Source organism: Triticum aestivum, chromosome 6A (genome assembly GCF_018294505.1).
Source record: "Triticum aestivum cultivar Chinese Spring chromosome 6A, IWGSC CS RefSeq v2.1, whole genome shotgun sequence".
Taxonomy (NCBI): Eukaryota; Viridiplantae; Streptophyta; class Magnoliopsida; order Poales; family Poaceae; genus Triticum; species Triticum aestivum.
The window spans coordinates 362397362-362410271 of NC_057809.1; the positions used below are offsets into that span (position 1 = coordinate 362397362).

Below are 12910 nucleotides of genomic sequence, written 5' to 3' on the forward strand. Positions count from 1 at the left end.
CACCTTACTAATTCTGGCCGGACACTAGTAACACAAGAAAAACTCCCATGCTTTATCGGTGCACATTCACCTTACTATCAGAGCATTTTCTTTTTCAATTTAATTGCGCAATGCCAACATCCCCACCCATAGATGTTTTGTTTGTGTACGAATAGTACAATGTTTTCTTTTCAATTTAATGAGCAAAGTTTAAGGTCCATAGGCTCCTTTGTATCCTATGGAACACAGAATTCTACATTGATTGAACAAATTGACATTTTAACATTCCTAGAGGCATTGTTGCAAACACCTTGCGAGCGAGCTCAGAGCGTGCACCTGCTGCATAGACTAGACTAATCTAATCGCAAGCCGTCCTACTAGTAGTAGTTCAGCAGAAGGATCCTACTAGTTCATCTACTAAACTTACATAAACTAAATCTTACTAGCTCAATCAGAATACTATGGTTTCTACAAAACTGTACTTTTGAGTATTATGAGGTGTTTTCCTAAACCAACAAAACTATACATTTGTAGCACTCATTTTCTCATACAATCATTCAAAATTCAGAAGTAGAAATAGAAGCTTATGCAGTTGCCGATCAACCGTAGCTAATGGACTATAGAATTCACTACTCCTCACTTGTTATAAATTAGGCTAAAAAATTGCATGTTCAATTTTGCATCAACCGAACTTAAGAGAACGGAGAAACCGGACCTTGGGCTGTAGCTCTTGGCGACGTATCTCCCGACACCAGGGTTTATCCGCACAATCCTACGGATTGAGTCATCGGTGTCATTAGCATATCCCACCCACCAACCTACCTGAAAATGAAATTGGCTAGAGTCAAACCAACAACGCGTGCTGCAGGATGGCATCAAAAGCCCACTTGATGGATTATCTAGTGTTTACAACTTTGGCCATATCTGGAATAGACATGTGTGTATTTTTTGCATATATAAAGGATCGAACAACAGAGGAATTATCACTAGCCATGGTTTGTTATTACTTATATTAGGACCAGCACCTTACTTATATTACACCTCATGGATAGTTGTTCAGCAAACAGAGACCACACTTTACATGATGATGTCCCCTTTTTGCTGAGCTTTTACAAAAACAGGTACTCACATTTGACATAATTTCTCATCTTTAGATGCCAATACCTTTTGTTGGATGTTTACTATATATACAAAACAGCACAACGGTACACACGCAACTGGGACAATGATGTTTAGGTACAAATATAGATTGCTGGGTATTAAGGAGCACCATGGACTAGAATTCCTAACTGAAGATTCACAAAATCAAGACCAGCATGAAGCTAATTGAGCACTTGGACTGGAACAATGCACTCACACATGGGCGAAAGCTAACGAGGCAAGAGCTTACGACAAGATGTATGTCCAGAATTGCTTGTCCTTCATGTGGCGTGGGCACAGATCATAGCGGACCTTAGCGAGTTCCTGCAGGGATCACAAATTACAATTTGAGACCTGAGAGCCATCTCTGTCTTGGGAAAAGCGGAGGACGAGATCCGTGGGAGACCTACCTTGGCTCTGGCGAGCACGAAGACGGCGTGCCGCTGCTGCCAGTCTGAGAGTTTGGCCGCCTACTCCGCGGATCCTCCTGCGACAAAGCATAGCACCACCACTAATCGAGAGGGAACTAGCAGGGGAGCGGAATCGAGAAGGGAGGAAGGAGGGGGTGCCTTGGTGGAGCTGGAGGGGAAGGACTTGAAGGCGTCTAGGGAGAGTGTCCGGAGGAAGTCAAGGAGCTGCGGCGTGACGCCGAGCTCCTCCGCGTCCTCCTCCTTCCCCTCCACGGCGGAGGGTTTGCTTGGGCTGGTTCTGCCGCTGCTGCTGCTGCCGGCTCGGCGGCGGAATGGCCATGGGACCAAGGAGAAGGCCATCGGCGGGTAGGTGGGCTGGGATGGGATGCGGCCGGCGATGGCGATATGATGGATACGAGATTCGTCGGTGAGCTCGCTGGACTGGGGGTGGAGGGGAGGGCAACGGCGCGAGACGGGGAGCGGCAGCCACACGGCCGCCGGCGTGGCGCACGCAGCGGGGGATGGAGGCGAAGGGGATCTGTATCGGGCATTGGTGGATTTTTTTAGACAGACATGGGTTGAGTGGTGTGGGACGGTTGCGGGTGGGAGTGTATCCGGCGGGGGTGGCTGGCGTGGGAAACTAGTAGTAGCGCGGGTGTCTAACCTGCGCTATGGCTATCCATGTAGTAGTAGTGTAGGTTTTACAACCCGCGCTACTACTACGGCTGGTCCCGGGAGGCACGGTGGAAATAACTTAGTAGTAGCGAGGGGTAAAAACCCATGCTACTACTATCAGGTTATTAGTAGCGCGGTTTTCTCAAGCTCGCTACTGCTAATTAGCAGTAGCATTTGTTTTTAAACCGCGCTACTGCTAAGATTTTGTGTATAAGGTTTTCCCTAGTAGTGGATAGTATACAATAGGATAATTCTTGAATATGCTATATCGTTGAAACGGGGGCCACACACCCAAACATTTCTTGGACGCCATACAAACAAGCAAACATGTGTAGTCAAAGCAGGCCTTAATTGGGTTGGTCAAAATAATATTAAGTGGATCCCAAATGATGTGTCCCACTATAACAACGGCTCTTAGCAGGCCGTAAACAGGCCAAAAGCTCGATAGGGCCGTAAACATGGAAATGGCATGTGGGCCTCTAGCAGGCCGAAATAGATGTCAATTTTGTCTCGGCCCTTTCACTTTACGGGCCAGTAAGAGGCCGAAAGTGTTATGGGGAAGAGGATGCCCAATTTGCAAACTAGGCTTTTAATAGGCCGAAAGTCATGCTGGGCTGGAATGATGCCCTATGGAACGTGGGCCCCTAATGGACCTAAAGTCAAAGGCCCAACTGTTGTGTGGGCCGTTAGCAAGCTGAGAGACAAAATGGGCTAGGAGTTGGCCCATTTACCGAATGGGCCGTTTACAGGCCTAATGTCACACTCGGGCCACAATTGGGCCCAAAGATGTAGCAGGACATTAACGGGCTAAAACTGACAATGGGCTGGAAATTGTCAAATGTAGAATGGGCCTTTGATGGCCCGATTTTGTGTAACTTGTATGGGCTGTGCTTGTAAATGGGCCTGACTCAAGTAGGCCGCTAATGGGCCGGCCCGCTTATTTTGATAGGCCTTGCCTTTTAACCTGAATGGTCCACTGTTGGGTCGGTCCACGTGTCAACATATCATAGACGCCTCCTATCCAGTGAATGGATGAAATCTGTCCCAACAGTGAGCCAACACGTGTTTCCTCCGGCCAATGATAATTTTACACATGGAAATCCTCATTGGTCCGGGCTGTTACCGGGTTATCGGATCCAAAACCAGACCTCATAGCTTAACGTCGACCCGTTACGGTGGATGCCATGTGTCAGTCACCCTTGATGAAAGCACTTCCATGACGCGGCATTTATCGTCATGGAAGTGAACACTTCCGTGATGATAATTTTGGTAATGTCATGGAACACTTCTACGACAGCACATGTATGACTATCTTGATTCTGTCATAAAATTGCCATGGATGTACATGCATGACAGAAAACATGACCTGCTGTGACAAACACGTAACATCACGGAAGTGTCTTCTTTTGTAGTGAATGGGGAGAGGAATATTTTTTGAATTTTGTAGCATTTTTTGATACCTTGTAATCTGTAGCAATCAGTAGTTCTAATTGCAATGGTTTATCTCTTCTATTGCAAATGGAAATCATTTTTGTTCGATATTGGCTACAATTATTTAGATTATATTAATGTATATTTTATTAATTTTAAATCATTTGGATATCATTTTTTGACATCTTGGAAGCAATGGAATGTAGTGATACTTTAATGGTGTGAATTTGTGAATTGCAGGAGTGTAGGGCACTGCCATTGTGAAAGGATCGAGATGGACCTAGAGGGGGGGGGTGAATAGGTACAATTACAAATTTTAATTATTTACTTAGCAATTTTAGGCAATAATGCGGAATATGAAAGTGAGCCTAACAATTGCAAGTATGATGCTAAGAGCTAAGGAAAGTAAACGAGTAACATAAATACGCAACGTGCTGTCTAAATTTGTAACATGTCTCTGTTTTGGATTTGGCCCCAACATCATGCTCCTTTGGTGAGCTAAGAGAGATTTCTATATGCAGGCTGCATAGACTACCATTTTTATAATTTTTAAAATATCACCTACTTATGCTTCATGACGTGTAACATTATTGTTAGTCCTGTTTTGCCATGTACAAAATAGTGTGTCTTTCTCGCTTGACTGGTGTAACAATATTTTTGCCCTAGTCATGTTTACTTACAGAAACATTTCAGGATGAAGTGACATCAACACAAAGATCTGCGAGCAGTGCGTCATGGCCATTACCAAATGATTATGGATTGGAATTAGAATGTGCTGATGTTCTCGAGCATCAACTAGAGGTGGCAAGACAACGTGTACATGATTCTCAATGTACAATCAACAAGTTGAGACTGGACATGCAAGTATTAGATGCAGGAGTCAAAAAAATGAAACAAGACATTGACGTAACCACGAAGGAATTGGACATTTTGCAGACTGAAATTTGTGCTATCTAAATCTTACCAATCCTATTTTCTAAAGAGATTATAGTTCAAATGGTAAGCTCTGTTGATGCGTATCCATGATGCATGAGCTTTATTTGTCTAGTGTATGTAATTTGCTGTTTGTGTACGCTTTATTATCACTGGTGCCGAACTATAATGCCCAGTGGGTATATTCGACTGTAATTTCTTTATGGATTATTGTACATTTCTATGCCTTAGACTTTTTATTGTATAGTGTATGTTTTTTAGAGGCGATAGTATACAATAGTATAATTCTTGAATATGCTATATCGTTGAAATGGGGGCCCACACGCCCAAACATTTCTTGGACGCCATACAAATGAACAAACATGTGTAGTCAAAGCGAGCCTTAATTGGGTTGGTCAAAATAATATTAAGTGGATCCCAAATGATGTGGCCCACCGTAATAACGGCTCTTAGCAGGCTGTTAACTGGCCAAAAGCTCGATAGGGCCGTATACATGTAAATGGCCCACGAGCCTCTAGCAGGCCGAAATATATGTCAATTTTGTCTCGGCCCTTTTACTTTACGGGCCAGTAAGAGGCCGAAAGTGTTATGGGGCAGAGAAGGCCCAATTTGCAAACTAGGCTTTTAACAGGCCGAAAGTCACGCTGGGCTGGAATAATGCCTTGCGGAACATGGGCCCCTAATGGACCTAAAGTCAAAGGCCCAACTATTGTGCGGGCCATTAGCAAGCCGAGAGAAAAAATGAGCTCGGAGTTGGCCCATTTACCGAATGGGCCGTTTACAGACCTAATGTCATGGCGGGCTAGAATTGGTCCAACTGCTGAATGGGCCGAGAAAAGGCCGAAAGACGTTCCGGGCCATTAACGGGTTGGAACTGATGATGGGCCGCTAACAGGACAAAAGAATCTCGGGCCGCAATTGGGCCCAAAGATGTAGCGGGCCGTTAACGGGCTAAAACTGACGATGGGTTGGAAATTGTCAAATGTAGAATGGGCCTTTGATGGCCCAATTCTGTGTAACTTGTTTGGGTTGTGCTTGTAAATGGGCCTGGCTCAAGTAGGCCTCTAATGGGTTGGCCTACTTATTTTGACAGACCCTGCCTTTTAACCTTAATGGGCCACTCTTGGGCCAGTCCACGTGTCAACATATCATAGGAACCTCCTATCCAGTGAATGGATGGCATCTGTCCCAACGGTGAGCCAAGACGTGTTTCCTCCAGCCAATGAGAATTTTACACGTGGAAAATCCTCATTGGTCCGGGCTATTAGCGGGTTATCGGATACAAAACCGGACTTGATAGGTTAACGGCGACCCGTTACGGTGGATGCCACGTGTCGGTCACCCTTGACGAAAGCACTTCCATGATGCGGCATTTATCTTCATGGAAGTCAACACTTCCGTGATGATAATTTTGTTAATGTCATGGAACACTTCTACGACAGCACATGTATGACTATCTTGATTATGTCATAAAATTGTCATGGATGTACATGCATGACAGAAAACGTGACCTACTGTGACAAACACGTAACATCACGGAAGTGTCTTTTTTGGAGTGAATGGGGAGAGGTATATTTTATGAATTTTGTAGCATTTTTCAATACCTTGTAATCTGTAGCAATCAGTAGTTCTAATTGCAATGGTTTATCTCTTCTATTGCAAATGGAAATCGTATTTGGTATTATATGGGCTATAATTATTTAGATTAGATGCATGCATATTTTATTAATTATAAATCATTTGGATATCATTTTTTGACATCTTGGAAGCAATGGAATGTAGTGATACTTTATTGGTGTGAAATTGTGAATTGCAGGAGGGTAGGTAACTGCCATTGTGAAAGGATCGAGATGGACCTAGAGGGGGTGAATAGGTACAATTACAAATTTTAATTATTTACTTAGGAATTTAGGCAATAATGCGGAATATGAAAGTGAGCCTAACAATTGCAAGTATGATGCTAAGAGCTAAGCAAAGTAAACGAGTAACACAAATACGCAACGTGTTGTCTAAATGTGTAACCTGTCTGTGTTTTGGATTTGGCCCCAACATCATGCTCCTCAGGTGAGCTAAGAGAGATTTCTGTATGCAGGCTGCACAGACTACCATTTTTATAATTTTTAAAATATCACCTGCTTATGCTTCATGACGTGTAACATTATTGTTAGTCCTGTTTTGCCATGTACAAAATAGTCTGCCTTGCTCGCTTCACTGTTGTAACTATATTTTTGCCCTAGTCATGTGTAATTACAAAAACATTTCAGGATGAAGTGACATCAACACAAAGATCTGCGAGCAGTGCGGCATGGCCGTTACCTAATGATTATGGATTGGAATTGGAATGTGCTGATGTTCTCGAGCATCAACTAGTGGTGGAAAAACAACGTGTACATGATTCTCAATGTACAATCAACAAGTTGAGACTGGACATGCAGGTATTTGATGCAGGAGTCAAAAAATGAAACAAGACACTGAGGTAACCACGAAGGAATTGGAGATTTTGCAGACTTAAATTTGTGCTATCTAAATCCGACCAATCCTATTTTCTGAAGAGATTATAGTTCAAATGGTAAGTTCTGTTGATGTATATCCATGATGTATGAGCTTTATTTGTCCAGTGTATGTAATTTGTTGTTTGTGTACGCTTTATTATCACTGGTGTGGAACTATAATGCCTAGTGGGTATATTCGGTTGTAAATTTTTTATTGTACGGTGTAGGATTATTGTAAGTTTCTATGCCTTAGTCTTTTTATTGTATAGTGTATGCTTTTTAGAGGAGATAGTATATAGTAGGATAATTCTTGAATATGCTATATCATTGAAATGGGGGCCCACACGCCCAAACATTTCTTGGACGCCATACAAACGAACAAACATGTGTAGTCAAAGCGGGCCTCAATTGGGTTGGTCAAAATAATATTAATTGGAACCCAAATGATGTGGCCCACCGTAACAAAGCCCGGACATCCGGCGAGACAAGAAGACCCGGACATCCGGCAAGTTCAAAGAGCCAAACCGCTCCCTGGATAGCTGAAGCCGGACATCCCGCTTGGGCAGCCCGGATATCAGGGGAGCAACCAGAGTCCGGGCATCCAACATGGAATTCCGGACACCGGACATCAAAACCACCATATGATGCACTCTGGACAGCAGGATCCCGGATATCCGGCGTGCGGGCCGGATATCCAGCAAGCGACCCGGACATCCAGCAGGCTGCCCGAACATCCGGCTTGTGTAGAGGCAGAACTTTTAGCACAAGGATTTTGGGAGACCCTAAGACTTGGAGGTTAGGAATCTTGTGGCGTGAGCAAGTCCTTCACTAACCCTATCGATCCCCTCTAAATAGTGTGGGATCCTATACTCAAGAAAAACAAATATGCAATCTTTTTTATACTTCTTCCTTGAGTGAAAACAACTCCGTATGTCCATGATCCACACACCTTTGATGATCCGGGGACTAACACCTGAGATTCACTTGACGAACATAGTTAGTCCCCTACATGTATATTGTCATCAACATCAAAATTGATGTATGGGCATGATTGCACTTTCAATCTCCCCCTTTTTGTTCGTTGATGACAATCGTACATGTAGTATCATATATAAAATAAATAGATTTAGCATTGTAATTCATGAGAGCATAATACAATATATGTTCCTATTTGCTTTAGCTCCCCCTCATTGTGTGCATAAGATGATTATGTTAGAATGTACTGCACAAATTCTCATGGTAGCATATGTAGCTCAAAAGATAGGAAAGTAGGACAAGCACACATGAAACAAAACACACCAACAACCCATAGAAACAACAACTCATAGCCACAAGGATAACAACATAGTCTCATTCGATTAAGTACCGTATGTAGCATACATAGAGAGTTTGAATAATAGCAAACATGAATAGCAACATATAGCACGACACTTTAGCCAACAAAGATACTACTTCTTCCACTTTGATAGGAACATGCAAAAAGGGGGTGAAGATAACTAGAATAACAACTTTGAAAACACTCTTGGCGGATGTCATCATCAACAACGATCCCCTCAAAGAACTTAGCATACTCGTCACGAGATGGGAACCCGAAGGTGGAAGAGGATGGTGTCACGGGAATACGATCATCATCGCTCATGGGACTCCCACGGTCGCGAAGGCGCTGCTCGAGCTGGTTCTTGGAGATGATGAGGCGCTTCTGAACATCATGGTTTTGCTGAAAGTTAAAAGTGATAGCCTTCATGATAGCAGACTGAGCCTTGCCCAAGAACGAGGCAAGACATCCACGAGGTGCGATCGAGGAGGAAGGCATGGAGGAACCCGTGGGCTGAGACCCGCCAGCAGACTTCCTAGGCTGACATGGTGCAACAAATGGTGCAGGAGCTGCCATGCGCATATGAGTAGGAGGTTTCCAAATGGAATGCACAACAATCTTTGCAACCTCAAAGGGAGCAGTGTGATCGATCAGCGCCTGAATGAATGGAGCATGAGGGAATTGGCGCGTCTGTAGAAAGCTAGAGACACAGATCTCATGCCAAATGTAATGGGCTGTGTCAAGAGGCTTGGTAGGCTCGTCATGCATATGAACCATCAAGTCAATGCAGTAGTTGCGAGCCCTTGAGCGATCTCCCTTGTTAGGATAGAGAGTGCGAAGCACACACTGATAGAGAATGTAGTAGGGAGACTTGAAGATGGATACCTCATTGGTTGGATACACACGCTCCTCCGAAGTGAGCTGGGTGATAGGCTTAACAAGAGGCATGCAATCATCAATCCCTTTGGGCCTATGCAGAGGATCCATACTCTGGATTTGATGACCAAAACCAGAGAAGCCCAAAATCTGAAGAAAACGGTCATAGGTGACGCTTAGCATAGTATCGTCGGTCATCCAGGTGAGAGTGTGTTGGGGCCAAAGAAGCAGGTGGCATAGAACTGAAGGATGGCAGCTTCATTTCAATCACACTTGAAGGTCATTGCTGGACCAAGAGTCATGTCATCACTGATCTTGACCGGGTTGCCAGGAAACATGGCAGTATGATCACGCAAGAATTGAAGATCCAAGTATTTGTGAGGAGCAAGTCCACGACCGAGGACGAAGCTAGAGTAGAGATCCTGCTGCATGCGAGTATGAAACCGAGGATCCTCGGCATCAACCACCATCTCATACTGGTTGATATCCCATCGAAACTCAAGACATGGACCAGCCCCCACGGTTGTGAAATCGTTAGTGGCGCGATCCTCGTTGAAAGGGATCTCCATGGATATGTGCCGACCACGGACAATGGGCATCGCAGAGCCCTGGACCTGAGGCATGGGTACCCTTCGGGTGCCCGGTTTTAACTATCCAAAGGAGCTCCTAGGGGAAATGTCTTCCTCTTCCTCCCCAACATAATCCTCATCATCTGGATCAGAGGCCGACAGACTCGGTGATCGAGCCTGACGCAACTTCTTGGATCCAGTGGTGGTCTTCTTCTTCTTAGGCCGGACATGCTCCTTGGAGTCAGTAGAACCTTGCCGGCGAGCGACTGAAATGGACACATGATAGGGATACGATGAGAAGTAGCCCCAAAAAAATTATGAACAAGGATAAAGCAATTAATCTATGGAGATGTGGATATTTTTGAACATGACCATAGAACAAGTCCTAGTGGTAGATCAAAACATCGACATGCCCATGGTTTAATTGTTTAGCCGAGTACATAGAGATGGAATCTGGGCTAGGCAAGTGACATCAAAACTATGGAGGGGCATAAATATCAAGATAATCATGAGATTTTACCGTGAACCTAGAATAGTTGAACCAATCGAAGAAGTAGGCAAGCATAGATGACAACCATACCCTGGGATGAAGGAGGAGGACCACATTGCTTGGTACGCGCCATGAGGAACTCCGGTGGCCGACCCACGAGTCAACACCCGAACCGGCCCTTCCCGAGTGATTCACACCGCAACCCAGGAATTGGATTGGGTGGAAGCATAGGTCAGGAGGAGATGAGGGTGTGGGCAGGAGATCGGGGCTGGAGGATGGAGGAGATGGCCGGGGCATGCCAGAGCATAGCCCGATGGCGGCGGAGACTAGAGACAGGTGGGGGAGCAAGAGTGGAAGAAGAAGGGGAACTGCCCCCAAATCCCACGCCCCCCTGTTTTATGTGTCTGTGAGCGTACGGGCCGGACATCCGGGGCAAGGCCCAGATATCCGGCGACAGGTGGTTAGAGAACAGAATTTCAGGGCCCGGATGTCCGGCCACTGGAGGCGCCCAAAGAGTTGGAGCAGCAGAGAAATGCCAGGGCCCGGATGTCTAGCTATGAAGCCGCATGTCTGGCCACTGGACAGAGATACCAACTGGGAGAAGATATTATAAGGGACATATAGACTCCACCTAGGAGATTTAGAGATGGTAGAGATGAAGAACTAACTAATTTATGGCCATACTAAAATGCGCAAAATAACCCACCAACACTAAGGGAAGAAAGGTTCATATAAGCTATGCACGAGCGGTGACCGAAGTCACCATGTTTGAGCATATGGGACATAGTACCGCAAAGATTTTGACTTTGGGTACATAGTCATGACTCCATCATTTAAAGCACCATAGTTCGAAAAACATGATAACTTTGAGAGTGTTTGTTCTATTTATGCATTATGTAGGGTGAAAGTACCCATGAGTTGAATGTCTCCCCCTAACTATATGCCTACATCAAGACAAGACATTAAGTACATGCATGGATGGGTACTAGATTTCACATAATGTTGTCAAGATCCAAGATACCAAGTTCATGCCTAAGTTGGCAAAACCTTGCTTCATCCAATGGCTTGGTGAAAATGTCTGCAAGTTGCATATCTGTACCAACATGAGCAATATCATTGTCTCCCTTTTCCACATGATCTCTCAAGAAATGATACCTAATACCAATGTGCTTGGTGCGGGTATGATCTTTTGGATTCTCAACAATATTAATGGCACTTTCATTATCACATAGAAGAGACACATGTCTATAGGTGATATTGTAATCCTTCAAAGTTTGCCTCATCCATAGTAATTGAGTTGCACAACTGGTGGTTGCAATGTATTCGGCTTTGACAGTGGAGAGGGCAACACAATTTTGTTTCTTCGAGGACCAACTTACCAAGGAGCATCCAAGAAATTGACATGCACTACAGGTGGACTTACGATCCACTGTGTCTCCAGCCCAATCCACATCTGTGTACCCAATGAGATCAAACTTAGCATCCTTGGGGTACCATAAACCCAACATTGGGGTGTGAACAAGGTATCTAAGAATATGCTTAACCGCCTTATGATGACTTTCCCTAGGGGAAGCTTGAAATCTAGCACACATGCATACACTGAACATGATGTCTGTTCTAGATGCACAAAGATAAAGCAATGAACCAATCATAGAGAAGTAAATAGATGGGTCAAAAGGGATACCATTTGTGTATTCAGTGAGTACATTTTTTGTTGGCATGGGTGTCTTACATGGACTAGCATTAGACATGCCAAACTTCTCTAGAATATCCTTGAGGTATTTTGCTTGAGACAAGAAAAATCCTTCTTGAAATTGTTGAATTTGGAATCCGAGAAAGAACTTCAAGTCCGCATTGAGTGACATTTCAAAATTCTTGGTCATGGAGGCCGCAAACTTCTTGCACAAATGAATGTTAGGAGAACCAAAAATGACGTCGTCTACATATATTTGGCATAGGATCAAATCACCCTTGTCCCTCTTAGTAAAAATAGTGGGATCGATCACCCCTCTCACAAAACCATCATCGAGTAGAAACTTCTTAAGATGATCATACCAAGCACGAGGTGCTTGTTTGAGTCCATACATCGCCTTGTGAAGTTTATACACATAGTCTTTGTGATCAGGATCAATGAACCCGGGTGATTGTGATACATACTTATTTTTGTAGAGTACCGTTAAGGAAAGCACTCTTCACATCCATTTGATGTAATGTAAAACCATTGAAAGCACCATAGGCAAGTAAGATACGAATGGATTTAAGACGGGCAATGGGAGCAAAGGTCTCACCAAAGTCCAAACCTTCAACTTGTGAGTACCCTTGTGCCACTAACCTTGCCTTGTTGAGAATGATTATACCATTCTCATCTTTCTTGTTCTTGAAAATCCATTTTGTTCCAATGACATTGTGTTCTGTAGTTGGTCTCTTCTAATGACCACACTTGGGTGCGCTCAAAACTATTCAACTCTTCTTGCATAGCAACAAGCCAATCGTTGCCCATCAATGCATCTTGTACCTTGAGTGGCTCAACACTAGAAACAAACAAGAAGTGAGCACAAAAGTTTGTCAATTGTTTATGAGTGACTCTACCTTCCGATATG

The 12910-nt window shown here is 44.1% G+C and overlaps 1 pseudogene; it reads right to left on the minus strand.

Moving 5' to 3' along the window:
* Positions 1-1365: 1365 nt before the first annotated feature.
* On the minus strand, positions 1366-1889 carry LOC123129607 (uncharacterized; annotated as a pseudogene).
* Between the last annotated feature and the right edge of the window lie 11021 nt (positions 1890-12910).